A 13,259-nucleotide genomic window follows, 5' to 3' on the forward strand; every position below is an offset into this window, starting at 1 on the left:
TACTATACTGTATGTTGTGTATTGCTGCTATGTTTATTGGGGGCATTTGTCCCCAATAAACATGCTACTATGCGTTAACCCCTTCATTGCCTTAGCGGCTATCCGCTATGGTAATGAAGCAGCATTAATGTATTTTAATAATATTGTGCGGAAGCAGGAGGCCCCCTGAGCTGAAGCGCATTTATTTGTGGCTCAGAGACCCCCTGCCTCCCGAGTTACAGGCCCCGGTTTGGGCCATCGGTTACAGTGTGGACGCCATGTTTATTGCGGGGACGCTATAAACATGGCGGCGACACTGCCACCCGATGACACATACCGGGGCCTGTAACTCGGGAAGCAGGGGGTCCCTGCTCCACAAAGCAATGCGGTTCAGCTCAGGGGACCCCCTGATCACTGTACAGTATAATTAAAAAGACATTCATGCTGCTTCATTACCGTTGCACATAGCCGCCAAGGTAAGGAACGAGTCTTTATTGATGTGTGTGTGTTTTATTTATACTGTACATGTGCAGAGGGTCTCCGGAGCAGAACCGCGTTGGTTTGAGGTCCGGGGACCCCCTGCCCCCCTAGATACAGGCCCCTTTATGGGGTGCCGGTATCCCTCTGGTTTGTTTACAGGTCGCGGTCACGTGATCGGGACCTTTAAACGCCGAGGGATACCGGCACCTCATAAAGGGGCCTGTATCTCGTGGGGCAGGGGGTCCCCGGACCTCAAACCAACGCGGTTTAGCTCCGAAGACCCCCTGCACATGTACACTATGAGTAAAAGTTGTTTTTAAATACTTTTTTTGTTGCCGATGTTTGCGCTGAGAGAGCGGCTTGTCTCTCTCAGCTGCAAACATCTATCGGCACCAAAGGCTTATCGGGAGCCTTATCGGGAGCCAGGCTGTATCGCCACAGGTCATCGGCAGCTTTGCTTTCGCAGTGCTTCGGCAGGGATCGGAAGGATTCGGCCCTTACTGAATACTGCGAGGGCAAATCGCCAAAAAATGGCCTGTTAGCCACCAATCCGCAACCCTTACCGAAAATGTTGGATCGGGGCTTACTGCATGAGGCCCTTAGTGCAAATAGCTAATACAGGGGATGTGTGCCGAGCACGCGCATTCTAAGTCAAATTTATTTGCGTTTTGTCATTGAGATTGTATTTTGATTTTTAATTAAAACATCACCAACACCAACACAAATACAATTTCTGTGACAAAAGTCAAAGAAGTTTCACTTACTATGCGCGTGCACAGCACACACAGCTTTTTTTTTTTATTTTGTGTGCAGTCTTCTAAGAATTATATTTTCTTGATTCCATATGTCGTGTTCTCATTATGTTCTTTTTTTATATTTCACTGTGTTTATTGTCTTTTTTTATTTTGTGTGCAGTCTTCTAAGAATTATATTTTCTCTATCTACTAATATATTTTATATTTTGATATATATATATATATATATTGGAAACCTGTATATTTACAGTATGCATATTATATATGTATTGAGTCTCCTTTTATGGTGATATATAATATTTAAAAATTATCTATAATTTTTTTAAATATTTGATTATAGGGTGATATGTTACATGATTATCTATATTATTTATTTATGGATCTAATTTAAAATATTTATATAATCTAATATAGACATATTATACTTTTTATATTATCTATTGATGGTCTATATATGTTTATTTTATTTTATGATATCCACCTTATAATCTTATTTTCTATACACTTGTTTTTGTTTGGTTTTAACATTTTGGCATTGCATCTATCTGTACTATTTTATGTATTACAGTGTAGTTGCTCTGCTATATTGATGTCTTGATATTGATACTTTATATATTCCATTGTTTATCATAATAAGTAGGTATCATTTTAAATGTATTATTCACCAAACTGTGTTGTAATGGTCAGCTGTTTGACTTTGGTATTACCCAATAGGTGTTTGTTTCCTACATCTGTGTGATAATGTTTGCATAGTTATTACTCAATTATCTTTAGGGCGTGTTTTTTCTGACTGACCTTTACTTAAGCAGTGTTTAGAGGAGAATGTGTTACTCTTTGATAAAGCCGTCAGAGTATTTTTAATGTGTGTCCTTATTTTTGGCTAATATGCCCAATAAATAATTTATTTGAACTTTTTTTGCCTCCGGCCCTTACCTTCATGTGCTGTGCTCTACTCTCCACCAATTCTATTTTTGTATACTTACCGGTATCGAAGCCCGCTTTCCGGTGTTCAGGCATACAGCTGTTTATTGCATTGTGAGTATACCCCCTGCAGCAGCGTTTTGGTCCTTCTTCGCCAGTGTGGTCACGGCACTACACTCTTAAGTAGCGGTACCGCGGGTGGAGACACAAGAAGGTGAGAGAAGATCTGTCATTGCAGGACTCAACCTCACGAGGGCACAGATCATCTTGGCGTTCCCCGCGGTCTTTAATCTTCTGAGGGAGTTCAGGTGAGGTGGTTGTCACATTACTCCACACACAATAGGCTTATTGAATGGACTATCATTGCCTTAGCTTCTTCTATTCCGGATATTACTTTATGATTATTGTGATGGTGAGGGGGTACCCAGGCCATTAATAAAGGTATTTGGCCCGGCTTGGTGCCCCTGAGCCATATTGGGGAATTGTGATTGTCAGCTCTTCAACCCAATCATGGCATGTAACTGCATTGGTAATAATATAAAAAGAGAGGAAAGTTGCGCCAAAAGAGAGTTATCCTACTGTTCAGTATATTGCTCCTGTCCTTGACACAATGCAGTTCCGCAGCCTGAGTCTCTCAGAGGTGATTCACCAACCTCTGTGTGAATACTGGTAGAAAAAGGGGGGTCCTCCGGCGCGTTGTTCTGCTTGTGGCTCCACGGCGTTTTAGATATATAGGTAAAGGAGAGAAGAGAGGGGACCACAGTAAGGGACCAACACAGTGATTATACACAACTCTTCGTTTGATTTGTGAGGGGGGGGGGGGGGATGGGGGTGGTAGGAGATCAATGGAGAGATGAAAAATACTGCTGAATGAAAGGAGACACACAGAAATCTGTATGCTGTGTATGCTGAGGGACAGGCCGGTTTTGAGGAGGACATAGCCTGTGCACGGGCTCTTGGAAACCTTCAATCCCAGCCACCCGAAGTGAAGATCAACGCAGCAATCATCTGCCAACAGGGAAACAGCCAGGACAAACCACTCCAACCCAGGAAGGGATTCGTTGTGGAGTCTGGCAGCATCTCCTCTCTATGCCTGAAATTATCGGCCGCTTGTAAGTGTTCAATCTCTTTTTTTCTATTGTTAATAAATTTTATTGCACAATTTTGTCCCTTTATATTTTTTGCTAAGGAGGATACCAGGAGGCTTTTCCTCACCCTCAACCAAATACAGCCACATAAAGAAAAGAGTACAAGAATTCAAGATACTAGACACTCTGATGTAAGTGTGTCTCCTTTCATTCAGCAGTATTTTTCATCTCTCCATTGATCTCCTACCACCCCCATCCCCCCGCCCCCTCACAAATCAAACGAAGAGTTGTGTATAATCACTGTGTTGGTCCCTTACTGTGGTCCCCTCTCTTCTCTCCTTTACCTATATATCTAAAACGCCGTGGAGCCACAAGCAGAACAACGCGCCGGAGGACCCCCCTTTTTCTACCTGCATTGGTAATAAGGTGTATGTGTATTTTTACTGTTCCAGGAGTGCCAACCAGCGGAGAGGTGCAGGGCGTGAGTTTCAGGGGTGATTTTACGGTAAAATGTTGTCAGGATGAGTTTGGGTAGAAGGGGGCCAGTGTTGTGGGTTACCCCGAAACATGCACTCAGGAATCCCCCCAGATTCCTGAGGACATGAGGTACACAGACCACCAGATAAAATCCTCCCTAGAAAGCAGTTTGCAGCTCACCACCAAATCTCCCTGCTTCAGCACAGACCAGAACAGTAAGACTGGGCAGGGAATTGAATTAATTTCAAAGGTCCCCGGTATATGCCCCCCCAAAAAAAAGAACCAAGGGGGGGTTCATTGTATCATCTGGCAAGGTTTCTCTGTATAAGTGGAAAATAATTTTCTATTAGAAATTTATATTTTTATTAAAGTAAGGTTCAGATGAAGTCATTCAGTATGGATAAAAATCCATTTGCATGGGAAACTTCATAGGCAATCCAGGATATGGAGATGTTAACTATTTGTTAGCAAGGGGGGGGGGAGGAGGAGGAGAATTTCAATAAGCCTTCCTGGCCAGTTTCAAAGGCAAGCCAGGATATGGAGGTGTTAACCTGGTGACCACCTCCTCCCCTCAAAGTAAGGGATCGGGTCTGGATCTCCACCAGGAATATTTGCATCAAGCTACCCTCAGCCAAGCTAAGTCCTAAGTACAATGGTCCTAATAAAATTCTGAAGCAAATCAATCACATTTTCATGTTCCTGTGTGGACAGACCCACTGTGGTCATTCTCCCTCCAGCAGAGGTAAATGAGAATTTTCACAGTTTAGTGTTAGGACCTGCTTACTTGTCATACCGTGAAGTGTCTTGCAGGCTTATAACGCTTTAGCCAACGGGTTTAACTAAATGACCCTAACTCACGAGAAGATTGAAGTATTTTACTATGTATTTTTGTCACATTGGATATAGCATTGGACATTTCTGTTTCCTGTAGCTTTCATATTGGAACTCCCTGCCAACCTAAGAAAACCGTCTTGTTTTTTTTTTTTTTCTCCTCAAACCATACATTTGAAATGACTTCTCTTCCCCTCTCTCCCCTCCCAGCTCTGTAATTGTGAAATGTCAGGAGGAATTCGGGACACAACAGATTTTGGACTCCCAGAGCTCTCATGGCAAACTCCAGTATCTTGTGCATTGGAAGGGAAACGGTCCTGGAGAAAGATCTTGGGTGGATTCCCAGGACATTAATGCCCCTTCGATGGTCTGGGGTTTTCCCAGAAAATTTCCCCTCAAGCCTGTTTTGGTTCACCCTGAGGTCGTTCCTGAGGACGGGGTACTATGAGGCTTTGGCGCCATCAGCGGCCACAGTGAAGCCTCAATGTCTATCGTGTTCCCTATCACTCCTTTATTCATCCTGTCCACATTGAGACTGCAGGTGCCATATTGCTCACTGGCTTCCTGCCTATAAAGAGGAAGGACTTCCTTTAGGACGTTGCCAGAGCATAGTTCCTGCTTATTCCTGCCTGACTCCTGTGTTCCTGTGGATCTTTACACTGCCTTGTTTCCTGCCTGTGACACCGACCTGCCACCTACCTCGACCATTGCCTGTGACCCTGACCTTGCTCCTTTACTTCCTGTCTCAACCCCAGCCTGTGACCCAGAGAATACTATTCTAGATTCTGGACTCTACAGTATCTCTATCTAGTTGGTTCAGGTCGGTGATCTATATCCTTCCCCAGCCTTGCAAGTTGTTTCCTGTCTAGAGACGAGCATTGATACAATACTGTATGTGTCAGTGTATAGTGCTGTCTGGCTACATACTTTGCGTCAGTGTATAGTACGTCTGGTTATATAGTCTGGTTCGGTGCATAGGGCCATCTGGTTACATACTCTGTGTCAGGGTGTATAGTGTGGCCTGGTTACATTCTCTGTGTCGGGGTGTATCGTTTGGTCTGGTTACATACTCTGTTTCCGGGTGTATACATGGACTGAGTATAACCTGACTATACTATACACGGACTATAACCAGACTGCATTAGTGCAATACCAGGTCACCTCTGGGGCACAGAGCGCTTATAGCGGCCCTACAGTAGCTTGTTCTGGTGGCGCGCCACATTAGTACTCCACCACAAAATCAAAATGCCCAACACTCACAGTCTTGACTACAACCCTAGATATATCTATTATATATCACCATGATGAAATGGGATAACACATGTCCATCACTTTCAGTTAGCCGGACCATTGGGGAGATACAGTGACATGCACAAACACTTCGCCATTCAGAAATCTCCTAAAAAATCAACTTGCAACTCGTTTCCCAAAAAAGGAAAGCACCCCAGCTATTGCTATTACTGTACTTTTGTTGCATTTGTTTAGGGAAGACAATTAGACTGTTCATTTTTTACAAAGGTGCCTTATTTTTCCTTGCCAGCTACAGGGGAATTGCCCGTTTATGTCACTGGAGGCATGGTAAATCCAGCTTTAACAAAAGAATGGCAAAACATAAAAAGAGAAATTACAGATGCAGAATTTTAAAACAAAACCTGGAATGCACGATCATTAATGTGTCTGAACTTAGTTATGATTAAGTGGTTTTGATTGGCTGCATAGGCTGGTGCAATTAATTAATCATTATTTGTCAGTTTTCCTTAAGATTCCAAGATACTTAAGATTCTCAGGCTCCTATTAAGTATAGTGCGAAGCGGAGTAATGTACAATGAACGGCAATTTAATGTTCAAGCCTACAGTTTCAAAGATAGAGAGCAAGCAAATAAATAAACACTATATTTGTGCAGCAGCTTATAATTGTTTTGGAAGTTTAGTACTGTCTGTATGTGGGTGAGGTTTGCATTGTTGCTTGCGATTAGGTTGCCAGGTGTCCAGTATTGAACCAGACTGTCCTGTATTTGGACACTCTGTCCAGTAATAATTTAGAGGTAATACTGGACATGTAAGTGTCAGCTATTACCTCTCTGGACACAGTGACCAGACCGGCTTTGGGGGATGCGGGATTTCCCCAAGCAGGGAGAGAGCAGGGCTGTTGCTAGGGGGCTGGACAACTTCCTCCATCCTGATTGGCTGCAGTCAATCAGGAGGAGGTGTCAGGAGCCTGGTGGTGGGGCCAAGGAGAGGAAACAGCATGGAGCCATGAAAGGTGTTTGTGTCTCTTGAGCGCATCGCACCTTTCACCATTCTGTCCAGTATTTTAGAGAAGCCACCTGGCAACCCTACTTGTGCTATACAACTGGAGTGGTTGGATGAGCAGTCTGTGGTATAGTAGTGGCAATCTATTCCAATACTGTTCCTGTTATATGCATCCAGGGTCTGGCAAGATAGTGGCAATGATTGTACTGCAGCTGCCCTGTGGGGTTTTTACCAACTTGTGGGGAAATAAGGTGTATCTTATGTTAGTAGGGGAGGTGCAGCAGGAATATCCTAACTAGCAACGGCGTGGGAATAATTAAGAAAACGAAGTAATGGGCGTTAATGTGCAAGACAGAGCTGTCTAGTCATGTACTAGGGAGACAAAGCTCTACTTAGTGAAAAGCTGGAGGCAAAGTGCGAAAAGGAGACTTAACCCTTTGGTTAATGCCAACTCAGTCTCCAGGCACTGAAAGAGTTACATTTGTTTACATTAAAGTAATAATGTTAATATTTGCAAAAAATCTTCTGTGCTTGTTATGATCCCTTTCCCAGTAAGCTGTGATTTTAAAAGTCCGGAGTTAGGTTACTATACAGTAAAATTAGCCCTTGGGGCTGTAAAAGTTAACTTCATTAACCCAACTCCAGGGTGCCTTGTTGCCTTTCTCATCTCATTGTTATTATATTCCTCTGAAGGAAAATTATGACTTAGGTCCAGAGAATCACTGCCAGTAACGTACATAGCTCTGCATTCTTCTTTTGCATGTTTGGATATCTATACACTTAGCTACTTGCTTAGCAACTTCAAAATATAATAATTATTGTACATATCTTGAAGTCTGTGACATTTTTTGGCAGCTTTCCCTACCTAACAAGTCTGGGGAAAAAATAAACATTTGGTTTGATTTATTTTTAATTTTACCCTTAATTAGTTGCCTGGTTTGCCCTTGGGTGCCATTTTTTCAAACCCATCATAAATTCTGAATTCAGTCTCTGTCAAAGGCTCAGACAGCACTACATGTATTTATCTTGTCTGGAGACATCTCTTCTCACTCATCTTTTCAACGCCCATCGTGGGGTGTTTCAGTCTTTCCTCAGAAGGCCTCTTACACAGGCAAGATTTTACAAGTTATTTATTAAAGTCTCCTGGTTATCAAACTGTGGTCGGACTGCAAAGAAACAGCACTGGATTTATCAAGGAAAACATATTATTTTCATAGTAATGTTTTACTTGATAAAACTGATGCGGGATTTTGTACTCTGTTTCACCTCGTTTTGCAGGGGAAGACTAAAGGAACTAAAAGACTGCAGCAGGTACAGCTTGGAGAAGATAACAATGATGGAGGATATGATAGAAACTTTCAAAAGCATCTAGGATGTCAACAAGATACAGTAGAGAAATGCTATGTTCTAGTTTCTATCATATCCTCCCTCTCTGTTATCTTCTCCAAGCTGCACACGTTGCAGTCTATTAGTTCCTTTAGTCTTACCCTGCAAAACAAGGTCAACATTTCTCTGAAAATAATATGTTTTCATTGACAAACCTGGTGCTGTTCATGCTCCGGAGGTGGTAGTCTCAGGGAAAATGGGAGGAAATCCTTCTTCACTAAAATGACGTTGGATTCAATGAATGGCCTCCCAGCCGACGTGGTAGAGTCTAAAACAGTTAGGGAATAAAAAATGATTGGGATTGACACAAAGCTATCCGAAGTATGAAAGAAAACAAAGGATCCAATCAGGTCTAATAGGCAAACTAGGTGGGTCAAGTGGTCACTGCTGTCAACGAACTAGTATTTCTCTATGGTTGATAACTTTATGGTATGAAAACATGCTGTTCAGTAATACTGACCTAATTTGTTTATATACATTTATGAACCTGTTTCGGTTCATTCTGTTTGTTCTCATGTCTTTGTTAAGAAATTTCAAATTAACGATGTCTTCTTGTTCTCAGCTAATGTACTAAAGGTTTGTGGAAGACTTCAGCATTAACTAGTATTTGGAGAACGGAGAACAGGGATACCAGCTCATCCTGTATGGGTACACTGTTTGCTGGAGGGTCGTTGCATAGGGCAAAAAAAAAAAAGAGCTCTGAACAGGGTAAGAGGTCCTGTCGGACAGGTATCTCCTAAATGAGGAGAGGACAGGAAAGGCCCCAATTGCACGCACTCATACTCTTCAGTGGGATAAATGCAGAAGGACTGAGTGAAGAAAGAGGCCTACAGAGTTAAATGATTGGGGAGGTGGCACTTGCCCCTGTGTACTAGAGGCTAAGCAACTAGATCCTCCATAGGTACTGAGTGAGAGAGTCTATGGGGACAATTCACAAAGCAGTGATCAAATCAGTACTTTTGCGTCCGACAATGCATTTTTTATCGTGCTATAAGACATGAAGCTAAAAGTGGGATTCACTAAGAAGTGAAGGCCATTTTTTAAAGTCCGAAAAAAATGCTGGTATCGCTTGTGATTTTAAATCTCCCGCGTCACGTGACCGTGGGATTTAAATCCTGCAGGGGGATACCGGCACCCCATAACGGGGCTTGTATCTCATGAAGTAGGGGTCCCCGAGGCTGAAACCAATGCGGTTCAGCTCAGGAGAACCCCTGCTCATGCACACTATAAATAAAATTCACATTAAAGCAGCTTCATTACCTTAGCGGATAGCCGCTAAGGCAATGAAGGGGTTAAGGCACCCTCCCCTGCTCCCCACCCGGGAGGCCTAACCATCCACCCTGGGCCCACTATACCCACCCTCTACCTATTGGTTGGCATAGTGGTACATCATACCCATATAATATGGCATGATAAGCCACTATAGAAGTCAATGGTCACCCTAATAAAAAAGCACGAAGGCCAAAAATACACAATAATAAAAGATATACATAAGCACCTAAACACCCCAATTCGATAAATAAAAGCCCTAGCCAACAAATTAAATACATAAATAAAAGCACTAGACAACCAATCAATTGAATAAATAAAAGCACTAACCAACAAAACAATTAATTAATTTAAACCACTAGCCAACAAATCAATTAAGTAATTAATTAATAAAACCACTAGCCAACACATCAATTAAAACCAGTAGCCAACAAAATAAATAATTAATTAAAAACGCTAAACAATCGGGAAAATGAAATAAAAACAAGCCATCCAAATTACAAACAATTTAAGCCAAACAATAAACAGAAACCTAAAAAACAACAATCAACAGAAAGAAAGCATTTGCCAAAAAATGAATTGGCAGTCACTGTATTGATCTGTACCCTAAACGGCCACAGATTAATACATTATCAGTCAATGGGCAATAAAAACATAAAAAGAAAAAAATACAATAAAAAAACCTGGAAAAATAAAATTACATGCATTCAATATTTTTCTTACCTTTTGAAGCGTTGACCCTCCGGATCCCGGCTATTCTGCAAGCTCTCGTACAGCGACGTTATCAAAGTCAATCCAACTCCATCCACCTTGAAAATCCGGAACAGGTAACAAAATTCTTCTTTCTTTTATCTTCTGTCACCATCTACTTCCTTCATCTGTCATTATTTCTTTCTTTTCTTTAATCTTCTATCTTCATCTGTCAATCCAAAAACCCTGTGGTAAATCCAGAACAGGATGTTCTCTTGTCGTCTTCTTCCTGTTAAATGAGGTGTCTAGGACTTATATAGGGCCTGTGACGTCACATTTTATGGTCAGATGGGACAGCTCCAATCTGATTGGATGCTGTATCATGTGCCTACCTCCCTTTTTTTGTTGTTAAGGATGTGATGTCATCTCCAAGGGAGGTACGTCACATCCTTCAAACCACATGGCTATATCACATGGTATTACAGCCAATGGGATTGAAGACAATCCCATTGGTTGTTGTACCACGTGATAGGTTACATTAGTGCAAAAGGATGTGACATCATCCCTTAAAGTTATATCACATCCTTTTGAACTAATGTAACCTATCACATGGGGACCACCCAGAGACACGCGCCAGCCTCTTGTATTAATACTGTGCAAAAAAAAATAATGCTTTTATGCATGTCTCGGTCTCTTTTCCGCCAGCCTTTAGCTGGTGAAAAGAAATGGTGAGCTTTTACAGTACGATAAACTTATCACTGCTTTGTGACTAGCTCTTACTGGCAAAAAATGGCGGGTTTGCCATTTTTTGGCCTATCGGCGACTTTTTTTTCACTGACTGTTTATTAGTGATAAAAAGCCATTATAGCGCGATACTGCACTGTTATCACTGCTTTGTGAATCGGCCCCTGAGTAAGTTAAAAAACAATTTTAATAGAGCTCATTAAAATAACATGGGGAAAACGTTGCTTAAACAAATGGCGGGAGAATAACATAAAAAACAGATCTCAGTCTTGTTTACCGCATAAGGATCGGGGGTATCAATGCCTGCTGACCCTGGTAAAGACCTTTGATTATGTCTGCAATGGGGCACAACAGAGTATGAGGAATCACTGGTGTCAATTGGATCAAGTCGTAATGATACTCCGAAGACGTATAATTAGTAATGCCATAAGGTGGCAAAATATTACCAATGCTCCTACAATGGAGTATTACCCCAGGTACTTTCTGTGTCCCCTTGGATATAGGCTATATAAGGTGTACTACACTATGGGAATTAAGGAGGGGAGATAATAGGGGGCTTCCATGTGTATAAGGCTGACAGGACTATGTGGGGTTAATAATACCAGAGAGTGATATATAAGCCCCATAGTGATCCAGTAGGTATATACATCACTTAGGTAATTAAGTTGAGTAGATGTTACAATCCTCAGGTTTTCAGTGAATGGGTAGTGTAAAAATATATCAGTCAGGGAGGCAAAGGTTAATATCCCTTATGGCTAATATGCCTGTCCTGTTTACCTGATCCGCTAGGTATGCGGGAACCCTGTAGCAAGAAAATAACCAGGGTTGGCGCTCAAGAGGAGATAGTGCCACAAGGAAATAATCCAAATTAAAACAGTGAAATAGTGACACCCTCTGGTAACCAGTGCCCACTACAAGAAAATAACCCAAAAAAGTGCAATATTCATATATAATAAAACTAAAATGAATAAACAAAAGTTACCCACTCAACCTAGACAAGATGGGAAAGTCTTCGTTTCCCCTGGGACTTAGTGGGTAGAGGTGACAAGGGAGCGGGACACCATGTACATGTAAAAGAGAGATCACAAAAATAGTACAGTACTGTATAGCACAAAAATGATAATCCTATGAAATTCTGCAAAGGTTATACGCACAAGCAGACAGTGAGTAAAGGCATTTCACACATACACTGGCGACACACTTTATTCGAGCTCGGCTAGTCCCACGAATTCGGGTATACCCGGGTGTATTGAGGTTTGTGACTGTTTTCTGCCCGAGTGCATTGAGTTATTTTCCGGCAGGGATTGAAGCATTTTATTCCCGCTGGCTGCAATACTGCACAGTACATATATATATACTGCATTACAATTCATGAATTTATGCCATCTGGTAGACACGCGAAGCATTGCAGCCTATTAAATCCTAATCATTATCATTTAACAGATCAGCCGCCCGTCAGCCAGGCATGAACCCAGGCTGGGAAGGCAAATGCAACGGGGCTTGTCAGAGGTGAGGAGCGGCGCATTCCAGGTATCTGCCAGGTACATACCGGGTATTTGCTCGAATAAAGTGTGTCGGTGCAGTAGTGTACACAAACAGTAGTCCCACGTAGAGGGGCATCTGGGGACCAGGATGGGATGGATAGGTTGCACTATAGCAGAGGACAAGAACACACCATAGCGCGAACTGTGCAACAATTTAATGAATTAAAAAACACTTCACAAGTGCTCACTTACAAAGTATAAGAAGTTATTAGGCAATAAGGAATCAGAGGTACAGGCATATGATGATCTCACCGCCCCTTCCTCTCCTGGAATCGCGATTAGGTTTGGAATGGAGACGCTCCTCCACAGGTGCTCCTAATTGCGGCTGCCTCAGATTCCTGATGAAGCTAGTTCTCTAGCGAAACGTGTCGAATCGAGGCAGATACCAAGACATGTGGAGGAGAGACGCTGAGCTGTTCGTTGCTTCTTGCAGCCGCAATTAGGAGCACCTGTGGCGGAGCGTCTCCATCGCCAACCTTTTTGCGAAATATGTGCAAAAGTTGGGGTTGATGTGCTCTGTAAGAAAGGTAGGCACAATAGTTTTCTTTCTTTAAGCTTCATATGTATGCACATTTTCTGCTAGCCAAGAAAGTTAAAAATTCACCTACTTTGTGAACTTGTGTGGGAATTTTGCCAGTCTCCCTTTAATTAACATTGCATGTCAGTAGTGCTTTACAACTGCACATTAGATTAAACTACTTTTGGGTTATTACATTAGAAACACATTCATGGCACTCCGGTTAACATAGAATTTCCTCGAAGAGCAAAGGGAAGATAAGAATAAATAATTACAGCAGATAAAAAGCTTAGCCCAATATCATGCAGTGCTTTTTTTAATTGTA

The 13,259-nt window shown here is 42.1% G+C and overlaps 1 long non-coding RNA gene across 2 annotated transcripts in view; it reads right to left on the reverse strand.

Moving 5' to 3' along the window:
- LOC142491123 (uncharacterized) overlaps window positions 1-13,259 on the reverse strand; it is a 62,722-nt gene that overhangs the window by 16,278 nt on the left and 33,185 nt on the right. For both annotated transcript variants that reach the window (XR_012800289.1, XR_012800288.1), the window contains exon 2: window positions 8,326-8,438. This is a non-coding gene — a long non-coding RNA (uncharacterized LOC142491123). The remainder of the gene's footprint in view (window positions 1-8,325; window positions 8,439-13,259) is intronic.

This window comes from Ascaphus truei, chromosome 3 (assembly GCF_040206685.1).
Source record: "Ascaphus truei isolate aAscTru1 chromosome 3, aAscTru1.hap1, whole genome shotgun sequence".
Taxonomy (NCBI): Eukaryota; Metazoa; Chordata; class Amphibia; order Anura; family Ascaphidae; genus Ascaphus; species Ascaphus truei.